Source organism: Pseudonaja textilis, chromosome 4, assembly GCF_049901715.1.
Source record: "Pseudonaja textilis isolate UNSWEBS1 chromosome 4, rPseTex1.2, whole genome shotgun sequence".
In the NCBI taxonomy this organism is placed as follows: domain Eukaryota; kingdom Metazoa; phylum Chordata; class Lepidosauria; order Squamata; family Elapidae; genus Pseudonaja; species Pseudonaja textilis.
The window spans coordinates 21,204,395-21,226,222 of record NC_141993.1 but is presented as its reverse complement, the minus strand read 5'-3'; positions in this window follow the sequence as shown (position 1 = coordinate 21,226,222).

The following is a 21,828-nucleotide window of genomic DNA, read 5'->3' as shown; positions in this document are numbered from 1 at the left end:
CTGCCAAGGCCTCCTCGATGGCTTGCGCTAGGTTGAGGTCCTTTTTAGCGAGAAGGCGCCTCTGAAGGTGGAGGTCCTTGACCCCGCAGACTAGTTGATCGAGGAGCATGTCCTCCAGGTAGGTTCCAAACCCACAATGCAGTGCTGCTGTTCTGAGGGCGGCCATGTATTGATTGATGGTCTCCTTGTCCGATTGCTTCCTCATACGGAAGGTGAATCTCCTGGCAATCTGTGAGGGCCTGGGAGAATAGTGGTCAGTGAGGATTTCAAGTAGTTCAGACCAAGGAACGTTTTTCAACTCACGTGGAGCCACGAGGGCTGTGGCAGTATCGAAAACGATGGCTCCACAGTAGATCAGGAAATATGATTTTTTCCGATGTTCCCCAGCATCAGCCAGCCCGATTGCATCGATATAATGGTTGAAGCGGTTCTTGTATGATTCCCACTTCTCCTCATCCGGTTTGAACGCTGGGAAGACTGGATTGGAATTCATGGTGATGGGACCGGTGGAACAACCTGTGGATAAAATCTCTCTGGGGCAGCGGCAAAGGTTCTAATGCCTGAGGCAGGCAAGTGATTTCAGCTCTGGAGAGGCTTTTCGCAATCCTCTCTCTCTCTCTGGGCTAGCACACGGTTTGGCTATCAGCCGTTGGCAGCGTTTGAAATCGCGCCTGTGTGGGCGTCAGTGACTTGACTACAGCACCGCGCTGTACCTTTTAGGTTTGAAATTCAAATGACAGCCGTTTGAATTTCGCGCCTAAACAAACGAGCGGCTGCGGCTCGCAGCACTTCACTTTCCCTGTAGCTGGGCTAACAAGCGGCTACAGACGCTTCTGACTTTCGATTCTGACCGCTCTCTCTGGCTGCGGATCAGTGTTCGCTTCTTAGTGCTTGCTGACCACTTTCTCTGTCAGCGGATCAGCGTTCGCTCTTTTTGCTTGCTGACCGCTCTATCTGGCTGCGGATCAGCGTTTGCTCTTATCGCCGGCCGATCGCGCTCTCTCTGGCTGCGAATCGGCGGCTAGTGACTCAGCGGTTGCATGGTGCTTCTGGTAGCCATCCCATCCTCGTCGCCAGTGTTAAGTTTGGGAAAAGAGAGGCTGAACCAGAGCATGAGTGCAACAATACTTTATTATAACAATAAAGGGCTGACCGTGCTTGCCAAGCCGGGAACTGGCTCGCAGCGATCAGCGACTGGTTGGACCCCGCAGCCTGCTTTTATAGCTGGCTGTTGGGGAGAACCAACCAATGAGTGAAGGGGAAGAACGCCCCCGCAAGTGAATGGACCTGAGTGAGAACTCCTAGGGTTCTCAGAACATAACAGGTTAGTCTAAGGAAAAGAATTAGGGGTTAGCAGTATTCCAGTATTTGAGGGGCTGCCACAAAGAAGAGGAGGGTCAAATTATTCTCCAAAGCACCAGAGGGTGGTTGGAAACAATGGTTGGAAACTAATCAAAGAAAGAAGAAACCTGGAATTAAGCAGAAAATTCCGAACAGTGAAGACAATTAACTAGTAGAACAGCTTGCCTCCAGAAATTGTGGGCACTCCATCACTGGATGTTTTGAAGAAGAGACTAGGATAGTCACTTATCTGAAATAGTATAGGTTCTCCTGCTTCAGCAGGAGGCTGGACTAGAAGACCTCCAAGGTCCCTTCCAGCTCATTCTAAACTTACTGCTTTTTATGAGGGTGGGGCTTGACCAAGCAGAAAGAGTAAAGAGCCTTCCATGGACTTTATTTCTTGATCTGATCAGTCTCACAAAAAGACTCACTACTTGAAAAACAAAGGGAAAACAAAACTAAGCATGGCAGTGCATCCTATTATTGCCATATTTCACCTAATGAATCAGTATGTTTGCTGCTCGGGAGAAAGGTCCTATTTGGGAATATTTTAAAGGCAACAATTTTATAGATTATGAAATGACTCACAGAGACCCTGTGGAATTTTAAATTTTCAAGGAAAAAAGAGTGATTCCCAAAGTTTGTCAGATACTGTGTGAACTACTTAACCTATTAACACTGTGTTTCCCTCAAAATTTCAAAATATCCAGCTGTGCCCCTGTGAGTTTGTCTTTGGTTCCCAAATTGTGTGCTTGATTTCAGAATTCCAGAACACCACAAAAAAGTTACTGAGCCCACAAAAAGTGCCATGAATCTACAAAGTTTTAGAACCTCTGGATTACAAATAAGCATACAGAATGCACAGCTCAATGTATGTTAGATAATGGTGTGCTCAAAATACAGTTCTAATGGTGCATTAATTGAATTTGCAGTATTGTTTAGATGGTAATGTATCACACAGGATTAAAGGGAAGTTTAAATTAAATTGAAGATTTAAAACCAGCATTTTTTTTCCTGCTGATATTAAAAGGTTTTGTTTTATATTGATCCATGCTCACTGAGAAGCAAAATACAAAAGAGAAAACACAGTCTTGCAGAATAGCACTTGAGTGGATAACCCATTAGATTTTTGTTTTATCTTTTTTATTGCATTCTGTGCATTAGCAGCAAATACGCCATTTAAACAGGAAGTGAAAGACAGTATAATGGAACAGTAAGAAAGCCTTAATCAATACTCTGGCACAGAGAATTAAGTTTTATTTGTTATTAGCTTCTCTAATAAGAGAGAACTGTACTTTGGATTTTTTTTTCCTGAGGAAAAAAAATAACAACATTAAAAGCAAGAGAGTCTGGTAAAAATGTTTCATCTAACATGTTGTCATAAGTCCATGTTTTTACATTGAATGAGCTAAATTTTATGGATTTTATGCATATTCTGTCCATACCTCAGTATTCTATCCTGTTCTGGAGAGCTTCTTGTTCTAGGATATGTCATTGTTGATCATAAAACTGTTCCATTTGAAACAACACAGGATTTTCTGTCTAAACCAATTATGAATATATTCCAGACTTTATCAAGCCCTATGCATACAGCATGCCATATGCTTAATTAGAAACTCAATTCAGCTGAAGTTAGAATCTAAATTTGTTCTGTATATACTCCATTATCCTGGTCAGATCTCACGTTATATTCATCTTAAAATTCATAGCCATGTCAACCCCTAAATAGGTAGACTTTAAAAAAACCCAGTTAAAATGATCTGATAAAGGTTCCTAATGGATCTACATCAGTGGTTCCTAATGGATCTACATCGGTAGGATGCCTTTGGTGGGTGCTGAGAGGCAAAGGGGCTGGCAGGAGGGTGCTAAGAGGCAGCAGAGGGGCACTGGAGGTGAGCAGCATGGCACAATTCAGGGGTGAGAAAAAATCCTGCCGCTGCCACATTCAAGGCAAGGCCTTGCAGGATCATCCCATTGACTTGCACACTCTGGTGCAAGGAGCTCCGCCCCAAACACAGCGTTAGGAATAGGAGAGCAAAGCCAGAGTGGCTTTGCTCTCCTTTTCAAACCATCCCGCCGCCACCATGTTTGGGGGGGGTGGGGTGACGCCCCGAATGCAGCATTGGGAAAGGAGAGCAAAGCCAGACTGGCTTTGCTCTCCTTTTCAAACATCCCATTGGCGCCGCATTCCACCCCATCGAGCCCCTTGCACTGGAGGGACCTGCCCAAGCAAGTCCAAATGGAGCAGTGCACAAAGTCAATGGGGTGAGCCTGAGAGAGGGAAAGAGAGAGAAAGAGAGAGAAAGAGAGAGAAAGAGAGAAGGAAGAAGGGAAAAGGAAAAGCGAAAGAAAGAAAAAGGGACAAAGAAAGAGGGGGGATGGAAGGAATGGACAGAAAGAAAAAGAAATAAAAAAGGGACAAAGAAAGAGGCGGGGATGGAAGGAAGGGACAGAAAGAACAAGAAATAAAGAAGGAGGGAGGGAGGGAGAGAAAGATAATGAGATATCTATTCTAGTCCAATCACCTGCTCCAGCAGGGTTAGAAGGGAGTGTGTGTGTGTGAGTGTGTTCTCCTTGTAATTTACCAAAACATTTTGGTTTTGCCTTCTTCAGAATTGGCACTATAAAACATTGGGGAAAAGTAATTTTTTAGGGTGGAGATTTGGTTCAATGGATCCTGTTTAAAGCCTCAACAAAATGTGAGAGCTTCTTGATAGTCTTGGCCATGTTTCATCCACAAAACCTTTAATTAATAGAAGCCAAAGATGTTTCAATGTGCTGGCAAAGATGCCGGCAAAGATGTTTCAATGTGGAAAAGGGCCTCTAAACTAGGCCTCATTTCAATCTGATACATCAGGTCTCTCTCTCTCTCTTTCTCTCTCTCTCCCTCTCTCCCCTTCCCCCCTCCACCCCTCCATGCCCCCTGTTTCTTTGTCGCTTTTTCTTTCTTTCCCTTTTCTCTTTCTTTTCTTCCTCTTTCTTTTCTTCTCTTTCTCTCTTTCTCTTTCCCTCTCCCAGGCTCATCCGATTGATTTGGTGCACCGCTCCGCTTGGACTTGCTTGGGCAGGCCCCTCCAGTGCAGTAGGCTCAATGGGGTGGACCTGTGGGGCCAGCGCCTAGAACGTGACGGTGCTGGCATGTTTGAAAAGTAGAGCAAAGCCAGAGGTCAGTAATATTTGCTGTAAAGAATCACAAAAGCTTCTGGGTTGTGCACAAGAAGGGACACACATGTCAGTGCAATTCAGCAACATAAAATAAAGAAATACAAATCAAACAAATCAACAAGAATCGGCAAAGCATCTCTGATTAGATTTTATTCACTACTAGAATCTAATCAGAGATGCTTTGCCAATTCTAGTCCAATGATCTGCTCCGGCAGGGTTGGAAGGGTATGTGTGTGCATGGCTGTCAAAACTCCCAAAACAGGTCAAGTAGTTCTAAGGAGGCCAGTCATAAATTAGAACACTTGCTAAGCAACCGACCATTAAGTGAGGACCACTTGTATTTGGTTTGCCAGGTACCAAACCACACTCACCCAGTCACGTGACCAGCAAGCCATGCCACCAGTCATGTGACCAGAAAGCCACACCCACTATCATGTGATGGTAACATGACACTGCAAGTTTGACACCCGTGATCTACATCCGGTGTCTCCAATCTTGGCAACTTTAAGCCTGGAGAACTTCAACTCCCAGAATTCCCCAGCCTGCAAAGCTGAAGTGGTCATGTGGCCTGGAGGACTGAAGTTGTCATGTGGCTTCAAAGTGGAAGTCCTCTAGGCTTAAAGTTGCCAAGGTTGGAGACCCCTGATCTAGAGAATATACAATTGGTAGAAAATCCACACTTGTCTGAACATAATATATATAATCAACAATATTTTCTGTTGGTTGTATTTGTAAAAAAATGTGCTGGCAGGTTCAAAACCAAGAAAGATATGTGGTAAGTTTTCACAAGCTGAGTTCTTTATGTTTCATACCTATGGACAGAATCTTTCCAGACTGAGCACTTTACTATTTGTATCTACAATATATTCTGTAAATTATTAGGGAGGGTCTGTCTTCACTCTCTTTCTCTCAACCATATTATCTGAACTGAGTTTCCCTCTTCCCTCTCTGGAATTTACCCTCCTCCCACCTGGGAATCCACCTCCTTACTATATTCCATCATATGCACTGATTTAAATTAACCATTGCTCATTTATGCATCTTCAGTATTCGCAACTTTTTAAGGGGATGAGTAGAACCATCCACAACTTACTTCATTTTTTTTAAAAGATATTCATCAGGTGTTCATACTTAGAGGGTATACTTAGTTAATTCCAATTTCATGTAAAATGGAAGACAGAATATTAGTTGCAATTAACCATGCAACTATATATGCATTAGTGGAGTAAACTTCAATGGTGTGAAATAAAAGTAGGACAAAAATTACAATTGATCAAGGACTATATGACTTTTATTAATTCCAGTTTCAATGTATATGACTACATTACATTATTATAGTTATAATATAGTTTTATTATATTTAATACCATATAATTCATTCATGTAAAAGGACCATTGGCCACTGTAATATGTATAAAATCAAAGCTGACACCTAGAAATGTCAGGATGATATCATATGTAGACATTTTGCAAATTAACTTTAACATCTCATCATGAATAGTGAATAGAATTCACAATTTTTTGCTTCTATTTCAGTAAATATACTCTGTTGTACAATTTGTGTATATATGTTAAACAAATTGAATAAGCCTATAATTTTCAATACATTCTTTGAAATGTATCCTTTGAATACATTCTCTGAAACTCCCTTGATGTCTTTTTGGAAAAATACAGTAATTGTCTTCAAAATCTTTACTTTATACTATAATTTTACTTCTCTGTGTGCATGATGATAACATAGCATTAAATTTATCTTGTCAGCAAGATCATATTTGTCATAATATAGGTTTGATATTATATTCATGCATATCGTGGAAGCATTATGAATAAAATTGAGTCTGATATGCTCAATAATATTTATATACTTGTGATTTTATTAGTAGACTTCTTTCAACTACACCTTGCTTTTCACAAACTGAAAGTTAATACAAATTGGTCAGATGTCATGCCAATCAAGTTGACGCACAGCAAGCTCAAGGTTCATATTCAAGGAACAGTCATCAATAGTTGCTGGTGGGAGGTTTGAAGCAGAATGCCATAAGTTTAAGACCTAGAATCTGCATCCTTTAGTGCTTTTATGAATGTACTGATCAATAAAAGTAAAAATAAAGGAGTCCCTGCAGATTTTGCTCTGCTAGTCATTGCTGATTATAGCAGTTAATGCTCATTTCCGTTTAAAGGCCACTGAGCTAGCACTTTCCAAAGATATTTCCACAGTCATGTAGCCAGCATGTCACAGAGTGTTGTTACCTTCCCCTTGAAGTGGTACCTATTTATCTACTTGCATTTACATGCTTTTGACCTTCAGGAGTTCCAGTAAGGATGGGAGCTCACCCCATCATGTGGAGCTCAGACCTTGCCTGCTTTCCTTATGACAAGCCCAGTGTCTTAACTACTGAGCCACCATGCTGCCCTACTGATGAGTAGGTGAATGAAAATGATGGAAAAATGGTTTTCAATCACATGATAATTTGATAATTCCTTAAAAGACAGAAATAAAATTCAAAGCACTATTAATAGGGCATAGAAATAAAATCAACGCAAATGTCATTTAATGATCAGAAATCAAATGTACTAGTATAAGTAGTACATTTGTACTACTTGTACATACTAGTACATTGTATGTATAGGAATACATGAAAGGCATACATAGATACAAGGCAAACTGAATTTCAAATTGTATCAGCTATAGTTTCCAAATCAATGGATGTAAGAGCTCACCTGATTCTACAAAAGTTTGTATGATCAGGAGATTAAAACTCAGACCAGTGAAAAAGATTAAAAGAATAAAAAATATATAGCCTTGGAGAGAGAAGACAGACAACATGTGGTAATATTTCCAGATACCTGAAAATATATCTTAGAAATGAAAATCAAAGCACTTTCTTAATAACTCTCTTTGTATTATATGCAAATTATAAAATAATGGATTTAAGTTACAGGAAAACTGATTCTAATGGATGGGGGAGGGATCCAAATAGCTCAACAGTGGTACCAATTACTCAGAGACATGATTAAACTCCGCTTGATGGGGACTCTCTTCAGATCTAATAACAAGTAGAAATTTGATATCCAATTATTGGGGATTTTCAAATTTGAATTCATAATTTAAGGCAATATATTGATTCAGTATTCTAAATTATCTTTTTCAACATTGTGCCTCTGTAATATATTAATAGCAGTAGATTCCATAAACTGGACAAACTACTGCAAAATTTTGTTTAGTGACTATTCGAAGTTAAAACATCATGAAAACATCATGAAAAAGTTTTTCACACTTATGACCGTTGCAGTATCCCCACCATGGTCATATGACCAAAATTCTTGGCAAATAACTCACATTTATGAGCATTTCAGTGACCCAGTAATCACCTTTTACAGCTTTATGACAAGCAAAATCAATGGGAAAGCCATATTCACTTAACAACCAAGTTACTAACTTAATTGCAGTGATTCACTTAATAACTGTGGCAAGAAAGGTAAAAAATGAGGCAAAATTGACTTAACAACAGTCTAACTTAGCAGCAGAAATTTTGGCATCAATTATGGTTGTAAACTGAGAACTGTCTTATTTGTTTCAAAAGTTATCAGCAATACAATTATATATGTAAAATAAAGATTTTAAAACTATTTACAGAAAAATATTTAAGGAAAATACTAACTACTTTTGGATTTAATTACAATATATAGTGTAAGTACTGTAATATCTACTATGTAAGACAGGCAGGCAGAAGACTAGCAAAGAACATCCATGAACGACGATTAGCAGTCAGAATACACAATGAAAACTCCTTAATCTCACCCTACATGGACAGACTCAACCCTAGTTTTGACTGGAAAAGTATCTGAGACCAAGCTAAAATCTAAAAACATTAAAGAATTCCTGGAAGCTTAGCATTCAGACAAATCAGCCATCAACAAACACAGAGAAATAAAGCATACTTACACACTGTTCAAATGAAACAATAAAAAGCAAAGAGGACAAAAAGAACATCTCCTCTCTATCAGTCAGAAGCCAGGTAATCAATAAACTTCTAAGGAGGATACTACACTCCCACCAAAACTATCAGAGCAAGTTTACTGTATATTAACAGGTAACAAATCTCATATTTTCTCACACTGATTATATCACCTAGTTGGGTAATAAGATATTTGCAAGCAAACAACCAAGCACTCAACAGCTCAGCTCTGAGCTATAAATATAATATACTCTCTTCTACATGGACTCTAAAATTTGGAGTACACTTGCAAGTCTACATGTTAGTGAAATAATTGATTTTCTATTATTATCTTCACCAAAAAAGGGGAGAATATGTTTTTGTGCTGGTAGTGAAAGCTAATGAATTATTCTGTACATCAGACAGAACAAATGCTGGTATTTAACTCAGCTGCCAGTGTGCATGTGCATGCCAAAGGTTTTCATGCTCCATCAGGTAGTTCCAAGAATCCATTTTAAACTGGAACCTCTTATGTGTCATAAATGAGTACTATTACAGAATGCCAAGTACAAATACTACTCTACCAATGAACGTTGATGTGTGAATTTTTGCCAATACAAACAAACTTCTCCACACCCAGAAGTCAGGAAAAGGTGGAAAAAGATGCACCGGAAACTAACCTATTCTCATCCTCTCCTGATCCCCAGGACCCTATAGGCCAGAGTTGCAGATAGGTGCAGTACAGTTCTCATTGCAGCATAATGGCAAAACCTGATAGGTCCATCCCTGAGGGGAAGCAATGAGACAAAGCAGGAAAGAAAGTTGGGAGAAAGCAGGAAAGGGCCAGCTTCCAGTCTGCCATATACATCCAACTCTCTTCTATCCACCCCTCCGTATTCCCTCCTATCACCATCCAAACCCCACTGGAAACACGTCACTTCAACTTGAGAGGATGACCCTATGCCATCTTCATCGGATTAGCCATGATGCCATTACATGTGCAAAGCAAGAACTGCATTGTCCATGTTCTTTATGCTTGTTGAACAAGGCAGATTTACAGCTTCTTGGAATGTAACCTGTTTATAAGTAGAACATTCTGTATAGACATTTTTAATGAGATGAGTCTTGTACTCATTTAGGGTATGCAAAGGAGATTTTAACATTATTTAGAAACAGGAATAATTTTACAGCAACCTCTCCTGTTTCTCAGGATCAGCAGCATCATTAGAAATTTTATTTTACTTTATGACTTAGTACATTATGACTTAGTACTATAGTTTTCCCCAGCATAGTTGGCTAAAAGCAGTAATGGAAGGAACAGAATGGAAACGGATTCAACCAGAGAAGAACAGAACAGAACAGAATTCTTTATTGGCCAAATGTGATTAGACACACAAGAAAGTTGTCTTGCATAAGTTCTTCGTATACATACAAAGCAACAAAGTAATAATAATCATAATAATACCGATAGGATATGTAAGTAGAAAAGATGAAAAGGATACTAGTAATACAGATATACTCTATGGATAAATATATTTAGACATAAGGCAGTACTATTGGGATTCGGTGTTCTGCTGAGTGATGGCACGCGGGGGTGGGGGGAACTATGTGTCTAGTTGTTTTGGCAACTAGACACTTTCAGAAAGACTTAAGAATATTCTATCCCTAGAAACACATTTCTAATTGAAGACCACGGTATGTAAATTTATTAATATTTTGTTAATATTTTATTAATGACTTTTCATAGCCTTCTCCAATACTGAAGAAATGTAAGGATTAATAAATTCTAAAAAAACCCTTTTTTCCCCTTCAACGGGGCTCCAACTCTTATTTTACAAAATACATACCTGTTCCAATATTACTGGCCAAAAAACAACTGGGACTAAATCTATACTCCCAAATCTATACTTTACCATTCAGGTAAATTCTTTCTATTTATCATACTCCTAACAGACTATGAATATTAAATTCATAATGTAAGAAGAGTCCATATCCTTCCACTCACAATTCCATTACCTCTCCTATTAGCTTGCAGTTCTGCTCAAGAGAATCACAGTTATATACACACAGAAAAAGAGCTTTCTACATCAGTTTCTTTTCTTCTCTTAGCAGGCAAAATAGGAGTTAGGAACTAGTAGCAGGTCTACCACACTATAAATACTAGACAAGATAAAATAGTGAATAGCTTCCATGTTCACCACAACCTACATATTTACATTAGCCTTTTAAAGTGTGGTAGTTCTTAATAAGTTGATTTGATCTTTTTTTTTTAAACCAAGGAACTTCTTCCTCAAGGAAAAATATTTCACTTCTCCTCTTTCTTCAAAAGTCCAGTTGCCTTTTGAAGAAAAAAAAATCCACATTTTGGATAGAGAGGACCATTGGTTTGAAAGAGGGGTAAAAGATGAGAAGCAAAACATTTTTTTCTTCTTCTTCCTCAAGTAAAAAAAAAAAACAGTCCAGTTGCCTTTTGGAAAAAAAAAAACTAAAACAGAAAGTTTATCCTTCTTGCAATCTGCACATGCTTTGTTAGAAAGGGAGGGAGAGATGTACCAAGAATGTCCAGCTTGCTGGCAGCATTCCAAGTATCAAGGCAAAACCCTACAGCATTAAGAGTCAATCCAGAACACACTATTCTTTGAGTACATTAATGCTAGGCTCCCAAGTAGCAAGAAAAAAAAGTACCAATGGAACAGCTTGCCCTCGGAAGTTGTGGGAGCGCCATGACTTGAAACTTTCAAGAAGAGATTGGACTCCCATTTGTCAGAAATGGTGTAGGGTCTCCCGCTTGGGCGGGGGGTTGGACTAGATGACCTACAAGGTCCCTTCCAACTCTGATTATCTGTTATCTCTTACTACCTAAATCTTTGTGTAGAAGGCCGTCTTCATCTGAAATCCAGAAATTAGCACATTGAGCTTAAGAAACATTGTATCTCCAACTGTATTTCTATAAAGTAACAATAAGCAAGTTTTTCTCTTCTTATTTAGCTAAATCTGAAATTGAGGATTTTTTTTTTTTGCTTAATTTGGTTGCAGTCTTTGGCAAAATACCCGTAGCTTTTTCCACCAATAGATTTATAGTATTATGTCATACATAAAACAGCAAGCTATGCATAACTTTGATAAATCTTTTTAATTAACTTTCAATCACCTGATGAAATAGATTTTTTTTAAATTTTGTCACAAGCTTTTCAATAACACACTTTTAAAGAGCAAGCAAGCCAAATAGTATCTTAACTCTGGGTAAATAAGTACTTTACATGGAACATTTCATATAAATACAACTTAGAACAGGGATGGGCAAACTTTTTGGCTCGGGGGCCACATTGACTTTTAAAATTTGACAGACGGGCCGGGTCAGCACAAGATTTTTTGGGAATTGCCCCCCCACCCTTCCCCCCCTTCTTCTCCTCCTTCCCCTCCCCTCGGAGGCCCCCTGAGTCAGGAGTTGCTATCGCCGGCACAGCTCCGCACGGCTCCAGTCCTGCGTTGCCTCGGGAAGGGAAAGGCAAAAAGGAAGAGCTGCGGTGGCACTTTGCAACGGCAGCAGCAGCACCGGAGGCTCAGGCTCAGCAGCTCCTGGTTTTGCCTTTCCCTTCCCGAGGCAACGCGGGACTGGAGCCGCGTGGAGCTGCGCCCGCGGTAGCAACTCCTGACAGCCCCAGCTGGACACCTGAGCGGAGCCCGGGCAGAGGGAAAGCAGTGGGCGTTCCCTGGGCAGCGACCTCGGCCCCGCCACCAGGGAAGCGGCTGCCCAGCTCCGTGTTGTGTGTGCGATTTTATGGCACACGGCGCGGGGTCTCTTTTGGCCGGCCCCAATTTTTTTTTTCAGAGGGGAATTTTTTTTTTTCAGAGGCGGGCCGTATTAAAATGACCAACGGGCCGGATGTGGCCCGCGGGCCGTAGTTTGCCCACCCCTGACTTAGAAGTATGTACAAAATCAACAGAAGTTACTAAGGAAGAATAACAGTATATAACATTGTATGTTCAGTTCAGTATGCAGTTATTTTGATAGTGAAACACTGGATCACATCAGACCTTAGGCAAAATAATTCTAAAACCAGCCAAAGATGCAGTAAGAGACATTTGAGATGCTTACACTTTAATTTAACTCTTATAGATCTCCCTGGATTGTTTTCCTTACAGTTTTTGGCTGTTCGAAGAAGTTAAGACCCTCTTGTGAGCAAAGGTTAGTAGTATACCTTTTGCTCCAGTCTTCCTTAGTTTTCAGGTTCCATTTTATAAGATATTTTTAACTACTTGCCAGATGTTATTTGTGGATCTTTACCACCAATTCATTGAGTCATCATCTATGTTGAGAAGTGATTCCCTCTGTTAATGTGTGTTGCCATAGGAAGAAGGTATTATGTCAATTGTTTCTTAACAGATAACATAATCAGAGTTGGAAGGTCATCTAGCCCAACCCCCTGCCCAAGCGGGAGACCCTACACCATTTCTGACAAATGACAGTCCAATCTCTTCTTGAAAGTCTCAAGTGATGGCACTCCCACAACTTCCAAGGGCAAGCTGTTCCATTGGTTAATTATTCTCACTGTCAGAAAGTTTCTCCTTATTTCCAGGTTAAATCTCTCCTTGTTCAGTTTCCATCCATCATTCCATTATTCCTTGTCTGGCCTACAGGCGCTTTAGAAAATAGCTTGACTTCTTTTTCATAATTTGTGAAAATGAGAGCAAGCATCATACTTCCAAAGTCTTTTAGCAAACATGAAAGTACTGAGAAATATGTTACTTTTTCCCCATATTATCAGAGGATCTGTACATGGATAACTTCTTACTCAACGGAGGGACAAAGAAATTTACACCTTGGAAACAGATTTAGGTTTATTAAATAATGAGGTGCCAAATGAACAAAAATTCTGAATGTTCGAATTCCTGGTAGTATTTTATTCTTATTAAGAACCTGCAAAATAGATAGAACTTGAAACTCATAATATTTAGCTTCTAGAGCAATTGTTCTTCTCATGGGACTCTCAGGAAACTATTATGAGAGGAGAAGCCACTTCAAAATAGATTGTCCTAAAACAATTTCTTAAACACCTAAGTCAATATTTTAGTGATCATATATTTCTGCTTAAAATGCTGAAGGAGAGTGAGCTTTAAAGCAGCTGTGAAGAGCTATAGTCCTGCAGAATGTTTAAACTGTAATTTATTTTTATGGCCAGTGCTGTAGGATATTAGAAGCTGTACCCTAAAACTACTCTAGTGTCACAAGCTCCACATCTAACTAGAGCATTATATTAAATTTCTTGAAGAACACACAAACTCACACATATCAGTAATGATACATTAAGTAATGGACACAGCTAAGCATTGCGTTAGATGATACTACTGTATTGGGTCTCATTACAGGTGGAGACAAAACAGTGTACAGGAGGGAGGTTCAAAAATTATCCTCATGGAGCCTAGAAAACAACCTGCACCTAAACATCAGCAAGACAAAGGAGATAGTGTTAGACTTCCAGAAGAAGAGAGAGGAACACTTTACATTGAGTGGGGCTGTGTGGAAATAGTTTCCTCCTTTAAATTCCCGGGAGTCTACCTCAGAGAAGATCTTACCTGGAAAATCAACACAACCCAGGTGGCCAGAAAGGCCCAACAGAGACTCCATTTCCTTAGGGTTTTGTGAAAGAGTAAAGTGGAACAATGACTGATGACCTCCTTCTACCAGTCCACAATAGATAGCGCCCTCACATATTGCATTACGGTGTGGTATGCTGACTTGACAGCCGTGGATAGAAAGACATTACAAAGGGTGGTGAGCACAGTACAAAACATTGTGGGCTGTTCCCTGATACCACTAGATGACCTTGCTAGGGCTCACTGCCTTAGAAGAGTGAGGAGAATCCTCAGGGACGACTCACACCCTGGTCAGCACTTCTTCACTCTCCTTCCATCGGGTAGGAGGTATAGAAGCATAGCCAGTCGCACCAACAGGCTGAAGAACAGTTTCTACTTGTGGGCTGTCAGACTTCCGAACAGAAAATAACTTCATGTCAACATAGTATGATAGACTTGTGGGGCTGGCGCGTTGTGTAACAAGGGCACATTGTACAATAAATGGGACTGGGTTAGGGACTTCTGTCCTCACTGTGAGCAAAAGCTCTTATGATATTAGTTATCCTCTAGTATTGTTGACTCAACTATCATCTCTGAGTATTTTTTTTTCCTTGCAGGAAAACTGCTGTAGACATGACAAGACATAGAACGGAAGTCCATTCTGATATAGTAGCTTCAACTGGAATATACTCCAGCAATGTTCTATTATGATGGAATGTGGTCTGGATTCCAATAAGTGACTGAGTCCATTTCAGAGGAGCAAGGAAAGTTAAGATAGCTCCTCCTGAGCAGTTCCCAGAGTATATGTTGGGTGTAAGTAGTTTGCTTTAGTTTGGCAAGATTTCGCATTACAGGTGAGGAACAATAAAGGAAAGTGTTTAGAAGAGTATCAATGTGTCCTCCTTGGTTTTTAGAGCCTGACATCAATCTTGCCAAACTGAAGCAGTTTCCCCCCTTCAACTATTTGTAGTAATAAAGATGTGCATTTGAAACTTTAAAAAAGAGTAAAGAAAAGTTTACTGAAAGAGGTACTATTTTGGGGAAAGAAAACCAGAAATACAATATATAAGATATCATAGTTATAACAATTTTGGACATCAGGCCATGTTGACATTTTAAGCACTTGTGAAGATATGTATTTAATTGAATTAATGTATGATTGATAAATCACATACTTTCAAGGGGATGGCTTAAGTGGAGCTTCCAATACAAACCAAAATGATATGTTTATTTACTACAATCTTTTAAACAGTATTTTCCCAATATATGTTTTCTTTTGCTCCATTCTATTCTAGACTTTTCACAGTTGTGCACCATGCTTTCTTACAAGTCTCTATTAAGTGCATTTAATATTAAATAAAATATTACACATTCAACACATCTGAATATTACCAATGCCAACTAAAAATGTTGGATTAAAAAGAGTTGGGTCAGTCCAGTGCTAGCTGTTATCAGTTAGCCCTCTCGCTACCATATTACTGAATATTATTACTTCAGTTACTACAGCTAATTAGTATGTTACATTGTATAATTAGCAATAGGCTAGTTTACCATTACTTTTTTGTTGGACTATATAATAGAATGCAAATAAAGTTGCCAAATTCTCTTACATGAGCTAAATATGCATATAAGCAAAGTAAGTTTTTAGACTAGTTGTCTGATCATAAGTATATCATCCAGTTAATAGTAACGGAACATAATACTATGAATTTGTAATCTGTAGTTATAAAACGTAAATTCAATTCATTCTCTCAGATTCACTATAATTATATCCATTTTCCCATATTCCATATTTCCATACAAAAGTAAAATTAATAATTTATAATAGATGGGGGATGGGTTGTTCTTTAGGAAAAGAAAAATACCATAGGGATTCTATACAGGTAACTTCTCCATTTACTTCTTATGATACTAAATGGTTTTTAAAGTCAGTTGATTTTTCTTTATTTTACTTCTAAATAAACACCAATAGACTGGCTATTCTAAGGTATACAAAGTAAATGTTACAAAATTTCACACTATTAAAAAACAAAATAAGATACTATGTCTACTTGGGCATGAGTCTCATTAAAATCCTTGGGACTTACTTTTGAATAAATATGTCCTGAACTATATCAGTGTAAATCTTCTGTTCAGATAAGACAGAGTGTTCATTAAAACTTCTAACTTATTTGAGAAACCATTTCCTATTTCAGAGCAAAATTGCCTATTATTTTACTACTTTTTCAATCAACTAGAACCCTGCTCTTTTCATCCATATTTTAATGATCTACTGGGCTGCTCAGAGAAGAAACCTGATTATGTATTTTGTCAGTAAGCTTCATCAAGTCAAAAGTCAAAAGCTCAGAATTCAAAGACCAAAGAAACCAAGAAAATATTATGCACAAATTGCAGTAACTGTCACATCATCTGTGTATGGTTCCAAGAATAAGAAAATAAGGTACTGTACTGGTAGTATTGTAAATCCAGAATACTAAATGCTTTTCCCCCTGAGAAGTTTCCACTTCTTGCTCACCCTCCCATAGTTAAAACAAGACTAGAGCCAAAATCAACTAGCCCCTCATTTTTTTTCATGGTGCACAGAGATCTGAGAAGAAATGCCACCTGTGGGGCAACAGGGAATATAGCGAGGATACCCTACATATAATTTCAGAAATCAAATGTAACAGCAGCCTCTCTACTGCTTCAAGTACTAGAAGAACAGAACATTAGCTGGTTCATTTCTCTGGCTAATTACCTTATGCAGATATTAATATTCTCTCTGCTATTAGGCCATGGCATATAGCACAACGTTTGCTCCAGAAGCAGAATTAGACTTACACAGTGTATACATACTCTCCCAGTGATTTGTTTTAGTAGCAACATGGGGTACTTTGCTGTAGATTTATTCAAGTATTGCAAGAATAACACAAAAGCTCACCACTGCCACAAAAGCTCCTGAAACAGAGAAAAGTCATGCCTCTTTAGATTTCCTGTGACCCCTTGGCTTTATCCAAAACCTCACACTTTCCACCTATTACCCTCCTATTCCGTTTTTTTTTTTAAATCACATAGGATTAACACTAAACAAGTAGTCTCTTTCAGAACAAACTAAGGAGATGATTTCAGCCTTTTATCTCATGGTGATGTGTTTACGCTGCCTGCATTAGATGTTCAACAGTGGCCTGGGAGATGGGAAATATATTGTCAAAGCCAACAATGCTTAAAAAGCAAACCTGTCATTTTATTACAGAACAGCCATCCCTACAAAGGCAGAAAAGGGGAGGAAAGTTTTGTCAGGGCAAAGTGGCAGCTGGAAGAAAATAAAACAATTTGCCAGTCTTCTGGTTGCCAACAGAATCCTTTCTTTTAGAGGCCCCTCTTAAGTAACTCCATCCCCTTCTCCACAAACCCAGGTCATTAACAGAACTGGGCTCATTTGACAACATAAACGAATCTGCTTTGGTAGGCTGGGCTCAGCTTTGGCAGGAGGTTGGGCTAGATGACCTTCAGGTGCATTTCTCAGCAAGATACCTCAGTCGCTTGGGGAGTTTAAAAAAAAAAAAAAACACCTCGATTTTGCATTGTGGCACCTGGCATTCCAGCAAAGGGACAGAAAGCCGAATCGGGACCCTACTAACTTTTAGGCGGCGGCCTCTCCAAAGCTAGAAAACACCGATTCCAGGCACGAAGCGAAGAGGAAGCCGTCAAAGCTTAGTGAGGCATCACGCTCTCCACCTGAAAGAGAAACGGCGGAGGGCGGGGGGGGCTTACCTCTCCAATTTTAGTCGCCTACACAGAATCGTCGCCTTAAGCAGCGGTTGCTGGTTCCCTCACCAAGTGGCCGAGGGTCCTCCTTTCGTTCCACAGGCAGCTTCGCCTTCCAGGTGAGCCTAAACGCCGTCGACGGCGCCCTTCATCTTCACACACACACACACATACACACCCCTCTTCGGTTCGTAGCTTCCCGGCTTCGGGCAAAGAGCTCCGGAGCCTCCCCGAGAGGAAGAGTCCGAGGAGAAGGAGAAAGAAAGAAAGAAAAAAAAAAAAGTGGCGCCGCTGCCGACTCAGCCCTCTCCGCTGCCAAGCCCGGTATTGGCTGCCTAGAAATGTGGGTCTGTCTGAGAATGGAAGGAGGAGGAGGAGGAAGAGGAGCAGGAGGAGGAGGAGAATCGCTGCCAAAGGAAGAAGGTGAGGTGAGGGGAACCAAAAAAGCACACACACACACAAAAACTTTAAGGCTAAAAAAAAAAAAAGAGGGACTCCGAGGCGGCGAGGAGGAGCACGCGCCTCACATACACTCGTCGCGAGGTTGCCTCAGCGGGGAAGGCGAAGGGGGACGCTTCGCCCCGGCCGGATCAACTCCGGCGTAGGGGAGCTTCTAGACGAAGCGAGAAGCCACCGCAGCGAGGGAGAGTCGCCTGCTACAAAGCGAGCGGGAGAGAGAGAGAGCGGGAGAGAGAGAGAGGAGAGGGGGAGCCCTTCAGCATGGGAAATAGGGGCGGGGGATGGGGGGGGAAGCCGCCGCAGCCGGCAAGAATAACGCCGAGTAGAGCGCGAGGAGAGGCAGCAGGTAGCAGCAGCAGCAGCCGCCCTTCGGTCAAGGGAGCGGGAGGTCTCCCCCTCTCGCCCGCCTGGGTTTTTCTCTCTCTGGCTCAGTCGGAGGAGAAACCCGGCGGAAGCAAGAGGACGCCCCAAGCTTCAGACTGCGCAGCGCATGAGGGGTGGCCCGGCTCGGAGATAGAAGCTCGGCCACATGCCGGAGAGCTCGTCGGACGCGCCGTTTTTATCTCCTCCTTTCTTTCCTTCGCGCTTTCCCGAAGGGGGGCAAAACGGTCGTATCGCCCCGCGGCTTCCCGGAGTCAACCTTTGGGACGCCGGACGCTGGCGGAAAGACTCGCCGCTCCTCCTCCTCCTCCTCATCCCCACTGCCTGTGGACCGGTCCGATGTACAAAGTATATACCCCACCACCCCTTCCCCGCCTGTGTACGAGCTACAGGGCGGAAGGATGCGCCCAGATTCGGGGAGAGCGGGAGCGCTCGCAGCGTTGGCTGTAGGAAGTGGGCAGCGTCTTGCGAGACCCCCCCCACCCCCAGGCATTTGTCGGGGGCGAGACTTTTAGGTGTCGCTTTCGCTCCTTTACAGGTAGTTTTATTCCCCGTCTCGGGCCAAGGGAAAGAGCCGGCGGGTCTTTTCCAAAGGATGCTTTGCCTGCCTTCCCAAGGCCGCGGAGAGAATATTAATGCTGGCTTACTGCCAAGTTCACAGAGTAAGTTGACGCGAACAGCGGCGGACCGGTTTGCCCGAAGGGGGCGCCCGCCCCTTGGTTGAGAAACGCATCGGCGCCCGAAAGAATAGTGAAGAATAGTGCGCTCCACGCGGAATAGCGATTGTTATTTCTTCGTCCTTCCTCCCCCCCGCACCCTCACCCATTTATCGTGGGCCCAAATGGACGAAGGGCAAAATAGCGAAATTTTGAGACGTCAAAATACCAGAAAAGATCAAGGCAGGGCGATTTTTTTTTTAACCTGCGGGAAATAGGCTCAGAACTGGGCAGAAATCCGAACCGATACTTAACCGTAGCAAGATTCTGATTGGCTCCTGGGGTTGGCTTCCTGCTTTTGAGAGACGTCCTTGCAATAAAATACGACTTTTGTTATGCCCACGAGTTTAATCTAATTTTCCAGCTTTGAAAATGCCATAATATGCAAATCTGCCTAGAATTTATCCTTAGGATAAATCAATATGTGAAAGCCTACTGTCAGGCCTCTTTGAGCTCAAAGGATTTTTGTTTTGTTTTTGTTTTTTTTTAAATCTGAGAGTATTCAACTCCTGGATTTCCTTCCTCAACTTTTCCACGATCTTTGGATTTATTGGTGCCTGCTTCATTGGTGCCTGCTTCATCGATGCAGACCGGCTCAAAGTTGACTCAGCCTTCCATCCTTCTGAGGTGGGTTAAATGAGGTCACAGATGGTGGAGGCAATATGCTGACTCTGTAAACTTCTTAGAGAGGGCTGTAAAAGCACTGTGAAGCGCTATATAAGTCTAAGTGCTAGTGCTAAATGCTATTTTGGAGAAGTTGAAAGAGGACTTTCAAAATGGGTCAAATGCATTCAACTCATAAAGAGCTAATAATTGGGGACTGGAGGACAGAATGTTCAGAACCTGTGATGTAAGTGTTCTGACCCAAACCCTTTTCCAATAAAGCAAACAATAACCAAAGAGAACAGAAACTTTTAATTACGAATCCCCAGTTAAAAGGCTGCTGCAAACTAATTAACTTTGATAAGCACAAACCTTGCCAAAACTGTGCGAGACTGCCAAGAATCACAGATAAGAAATATTTCACAACACAAGAGTCTTTAAATACCAGCTAAGATACTGCAGTGTCCATGAGGCTGGAGTTTCAAAACGTTTTTGCTTCCTACAAAGAACATCTGATTCACAGCTGGCTTTTATCTTCTTGAAGGAGGGGCCATGACCTTGCAGCCTTACTCCCGAGTTGCCCATGCTGCTGCAGTTGTTCTTTCCTACGAGCAGCCCTGAGCGCATGCACACTTGGCACAGGCTCCTCAGGAACCTCCTCATCACTGCTACCAGCCCCCACAATCTCTGAAGACAGCAGTCCACTCCCTAATGGTCCTGGCCCTTCATCTGAGTCCTCGCTCTCTTCAACCATCCACACCTGCTGCTAACCACAACAGTAAGTAGCTTCCATGGGACAATTGCCTAAGGACTAGATAGACATGGCGAATCATAAAGCACTTTTTTCTGGTCATGGGGTATCACAATACACCCATGTTTTCCTACTGCTTCATGAGCTGAACTTCCCTTCTGGATACAATTCAACGTGCTGGTTGTCACCTATAAATTTCTATGTGGCCCTTCATGACAAGGGATCAAGTTATTCCAGGAATGTCTCTGCAGTTATCTTTTGCCCATTTTCACTAGATCTAACATGTGTGTTCCAGGTTCTGTCTATTAAGCAGTATCATCTGCCAAGACTGAGGGGACATGTCTTTTCTGTTGTAACATCTACACTGAGATTGACATGGCCCTGAGTCTCCTAACATTTCACAACTCCTTGGATACCTAGATGTTTCTTGACTGGAAGCTGGGTAAACCTTCAGTATGATTTTGGTTTTTCTTATAGCTAAGTTGGACTAGTCCTCAGAAACCATTACAGGTAATCCTCAACTTACTACCATTTGTTACTGACTATTCAAAGTTACAATGGCACTGGAAAAAAAAGACTGATGATCGCATTTTTCGCACTTACGACTGTTTTTCACACTTATGACAACATTGCCATGGTAATGTGATCAGAATTTGCATGTTTAGCAACTAGCTCATATTTATCACAATTGCAGTGTCCTGGGGTCACCTTTTGTGACCTTCTGACCAGCAAAACCAAGGGGGAAGTCAGATTCACTTAACAATCATGTTACTAACTTAACAACTGCAGTGATTCACTTAACAACTTCGGCAAGAAAGGTTATTAAAATGGGGTAAAATTCACTTAACTGACTCATGTACGGGTAAAAATGTTGGCTCAATGGTGATCGTAAGTCATGAACTACCTGTATTTTATTAACTGCTGTTTTGATTTTGTTTCTGTTCCCTGCGCAGAGTCACCACTGCAAGATGGCTGGTTATGTAACCTGATTAAATAAATAAATAACCAGAAGGTAAACTCTCACTATAGTTTTCATTATTCCCTTGGGATCGAAAAGATTTCTAGGAATAACTGATAGTAATACTCTATTCTGCTTTTTTAAAGCTCTAATTCTACTAAGGTTGAGTTACATTGGGCCAGTCACTTTCTC